This window comes from Schistocerca serialis, chromosome 5 (assembly GCF_023864345.2).
Source record: "Schistocerca serialis cubense isolate TAMUIC-IGC-003099 chromosome 5, iqSchSeri2.2, whole genome shotgun sequence".
Lineage (NCBI taxonomy): Eukaryota > Metazoa > Arthropoda > Insecta > Orthoptera > Acrididae > Schistocerca > Schistocerca serialis.
In genome coordinates this window covers 89,697,084-89,702,143 of record NC_064642.1, presented here as the reverse complement: position 1 = coordinate 89,702,143, position 5,060 = coordinate 89,697,084, and positions in this window count along the sequence as shown.

The window sequence follows — 5,060 nt, the reverse complement described above, 5'->3', positions numbered from 1 at the left end:
AAACGTAACAAATCTAACAAATCGTAATTACATTATTACTCTGCAACGAGCCACATCAACAGCGTCCTAAATTTTGTTGGCGGAGTTCTGGTTCGCCCCGTAGATTTAAGGTCCGAAGTAAATTTCAGTAACAGGCACTGTTTCTTAGCTGTGTTTTAGAATTCCCAATATTAGTAGAGTGGAAAGACAACAGATTTTTCGAAACCCATGAGGACTTCTTAATGCCACACAGTATGAAGAGAAAGTCCGTGCATTGTTGGAGGAAAGTGCATACCGGGTTTTGGAACACGCACAATAGTGAAGAAGCCAGGGTTTTCTGCCGTTGTTACACGAAAATCACGACCACTGGCTCCGAGGCCGTGAAGTTTACAGCCTTCCTCAAATACACAAAGGAGATGAACTGCTGAGACCCGCTGATAGTGCCAGTGACTCTCCAACATACAGACTGGTCCACTATTTAACAGAATTAATGGCACCTATTGTTGGCAGCTGTAAACACGACATTACGAACTCCTGGACGTTTGTCGACATCATCAAACGAATAAAAGCGCCGTTTTTAAGCGGTATCTCTAATTACTAAAGAACCTGTTAAAGATACGTTGAGACTAGACTTCAAATTACTGCGACACAGATTGACCAGCGCTTAGTTTTTGTATAATGGCAAATATTATGAAATGACCGACGGTATGGTCATGTGTCCCCTTTATCACGAGGTAGATTTTCTTCCCACGTGCAAAGTTGGAGACTGTGACTTAAGTACCGCTCCTCGTCGGCCGTCCTGTTACTGACATTACGTTGATGTTAACTTTTTCATTGAGTTAATGGCAAAGAATCATTGCAGAAATTCAGTGATCACATGAACAGTATACAGCCCAACATAAGGCGTGCTGCGAAAATGTAGAAGGAAGGAAAGCTACCCATCTTGGACGTTCTACTTCAGCGTAGTGAGAATCTTACCATAAAAATTGAGGACCTTGAAGTAGACGAAGTGAAGGAATTCTGCCAAGTTGGAAGTAAAATAAACTATGGCAAGAAGGAAAGGTGTGTACACACTGATAAGCCAAAACACTATGGCCACCGGCCACCGCGAGGTTGGATGCCACCTGGGGGCGCTGTGGACACATGAGACGCTAAGAAAAGTATGTAAGCGCAGCAGAGACGGATGACGATCACTCTAGCGAAGAAATGGGTCAAAAATAGGATACTCCACTGAGATAAGAGACTTTGTCAAAGGGCAGATTATTATTAGGCAAATCCTGTGGAGGAGAATCTCGAAAACGGCGAAGGTTGTCGAATGTTCACGTTCTACTGTTATGAGCATCTACGGAAAGAGGTAGAAGGACAGTGAAACTTCATCTAGGTAGGCTAAATGGCTGGACGTCCACTACTATTCACAGAACGTGGGATTTGGACGCTTGTCTGCTCTGTAAACAAGATAGCTGGCGATCGGAGGCATCTCTGCCGAAAGAGCACAATGCTCGTGAACTGGTTTCGGGGCACACCATTCAGCGCACATTGTTGAACATGGGGCTCCGCAGCAGACAACCCCCTACATGTTTCATCATTGTCAGTTACGATTGCAGTGGGCACGGGACCATCGGGAATCGACCGTCAATCAATGGCTTTTCGGGTGAATCACATTTTTGCTACACTACGTCGATGGTCGCCTCCGTCATTGAGGTACATGGGGGCGCGAAGCGTGCAGCACCACAAGGACGTAGGCTGGTGGGAGCAGTGTTATTTTGTGGAAGGCATTCTCCTGCGCATGGAACCTGTAGTAATAATCGAAGACACGCTGCCAGTTACAACCCACCTGTATTTCTTCGTGCTTGATGTCTTCCCCGTCAGCGATGTCATCTTTCAGCGGTATGTCTGCCCGTGTCTTGGAGCCAGAACCTTGCTACAGTGGTTTGATGAGCATGATAGCGAACTTTGATGCCTCGGCGTCCAAAGTCGCCAGATGTAAATCCTATGAAACCCGTTTGGGTCGCAATCGAGCGCTATCACCGCGTACGTAAATCAGCGGCGAATTATATGAGTGGTGGATAGACGTCAAACGCCACATACCTCCACAAACCTACCAACAAACTGTCGGATCCGTGATACACAGAATCAGAGAATTACTTCGTTCCAAAGACGGACAAACAAGCTATTAATCAGGTGGTTCATAATATTGTGGCTCATGGGTGTAGAAAGCAGACTAGCATAGGGAAAGAAGGAGACTGGTAGAATCAAACATCAGCTTTAATTTAGGGAAGAAATTTCTGAGAATGAAAGTCTGGAGCACAGCATTGAGTGGAAGCATATCATGGACAGTAGGAAAATCGTAAAAGAAGAGAATCGGTGTGAGATGTGGTGCTATTGTAGAATATTGAAAATTAACTGGTCTAAAAAGTTAAGAAGTGAGGAGGATCTCCGCACAATCGGCAAGGAGAGAAATTGTGGAAAACACTGACAAGAAGAAGGGACAGGATGGTAGGATTCGTTGTAGGACGTTACTGAATAACTCCCATGGTACTAGTAAATCAGGACGTAAGATGAAGAGTATGGCAGAAGAGCGGAATTGGTGGCAGGACACATTAAACAGGTAAGGAAAAAAACAAGGGTTGGACTGTCGGCTTAGCCACTAGGTGTATCATAAAACGACCCACAGAGACCACGATCACAACGGCATAGCCTCACTTTCCATTCTGAAAGAAATTGGGCTGAACACTCTGATATATGGAATTAAAAGCACATCGCACGAGAACAATTACGGCGAGGCCATAAGGCATCTAACCTCTGTATTTAGACAACATGGCCTCAGAGCATATGAAATCGAGTCAAATTTCCCCGGAAACCGCATATCCAAGTCTAGTTAAGTAGTACAACGGGGTCAGCACACGAAGTTTCTTCCTTTCCATGGAAGATGAAGTACAGATGGACGTATCTTAAATAAACGTGGCACTGAAATGGTCTTTCAGCCTCTTAACAAAATTAAAGAGCTGTAACCCCTGTCAGGGATAGTCATGGTCTCGGAGTCTAAGGTGTTTATGTTACTCCATGTGAGAGTTGTAGTATGTACGTGGGTCAGTCTATTCGAACCGTTTCCCAGCACTATAACGAAAATTAGAGGTACATGAGTACAGGAACCTAGAAAAATGTGCTGTTGGCTGTCATAACCTAACAAGGAAGAACAGGGTCTGTTTTGAGCAGACATGGATTCTAACCTAGGATTCAGCCTGCTGGGACTTAATCATCAAACAGGTTGTGGAAATTGGATTGTATGCCAACAATGTTAACAGAGGCGCAGGATTCACACAGCAATTTATGGAGACGGCGACTGGTATCGAAAGACTCCACAGAAATACTCCTGATATTGCATATAGTGAAGGAAAAGAGAACGAAGTGGATGACGCATCATAGTTTGTACCAACGTAATCCTTCGACTTAGTGGGCACTGCTACATCACCTTTGTGATTTTGTCACTTTTCGACAGTCAGCTAATTTTCTTTTAGTTTTTTTTCCGCTTCGAAACTAGACACATTTGTCAGTAGCAAGTGGTCCGTGACCCTTATTTCTAGAAAAGTGAGGAACACACTATTTTAAATCTGTCGTTCGCGGTTTGTTATTTCAAGAAAACCGGTTTCAGACACTGTCACCCGTATCCTCACGGATAGCCTCCGGCACTCGGGGAGGCGCACCGGCGCCGCATCGAATTCTTTCGGCGTATTAACGACGAAGGCCGGTGTACCGTCAGTCTAAATATGGTTTTTAGGCTGTTTCCCACACGAGACTGTACGAATACCGGGCTGGTACCCACGCCCCGGACCCACGTTCCGGGCCCACGTCCCGCCTTAGTTACACGATTCGGAGACTTTACGAAAAACGTCCGCACACTTACAAGTGATAACACTACTCGCAAAGAGATGAGGTGCACAGTTCACAGTTTCCGTCAAGGGGGGGGGGGGTAAGGGGTTGTGACAGAACGGAAATCAGCCACCCTCTATCATTAAGATTGTAAAATCAAGGAATTAAACTTCCAACGCCGTGAAGATACGGGATGAAGACAAGGAACAAGAAGAAAGAAGGAGACAGTGTTACCCATCTTCACATTTGTTAAAAATCTATAAAAACAAACGACAATTAAGGACCTAATCATGAATTTTAATTATTATAAATCTAAAATATCTCTCATTACTTTACAACAACAAAATTTGTATGACATACCATATCCGTAGTTACACAGTGACCTCTCTCACAGAGGCAACGTCAGTTTCACGGTCATATATACTAAAGAAAAGAAGAGAATTGGCAGCTCTCTCTCTCTTTAAATTATACTTCAAAACACGAAGAAAACGTAGTATCCTATAATTACAGTATAAACGAGTCGAAACTGAAATCGATGAACTCGTAGAAATACTTGGCTGTAACGGTTTGTACACATGACGATCACATAGGCTATGTCGTAGGTAAGGCAGGTAGCAGCTTTCGGTTCAGTGGCGGACCACTAGGGAAATGCAGTATGTCTGATGACCTCAGAAGTTAAGCCCCATAGTGCTCAGAGCCATTTGAACCATTTGAACCAAATAGGACTATCAGAGGATGCTGAACGTATAGAGAGAAGGGCAGCAAGAATGGCCACAGGTTTGTTTGATCCATGGCAGACTACAATGGAGATGCCCGCCCGGTTAGATGCGCGGTCTAACGCACGGCTTTCCGGATTGGAAAGGAGCGCCTGGTCCCTGGCACGAATCCGACCGGTGGACTTGTGTCGAGGTCCGCTGAGCCGCCCAGTCTGTGTATGGTTTTTAGGCGGTTTCCCATCTGTCTCGGCGAATGCGGGCTGGTTCCCCTTATTCCGCCATGGCGACACTACGTCGGCGATTGCTGCGCAAACAAGTTCTCCACGTACGCGTACACCACCATTACTCTACCACGCCAACATAGGGGTTATACTTGTCCGGTGTGAGACGTTCCCTTGGGGGGTCCACCGGGGGCCGAACCGCACAATAACCCTGAAAGAGTGGTTCGGTATGGGGCGGTGGAGGGGTGAAGTGGACTGTGGTAATCGTCGTGGG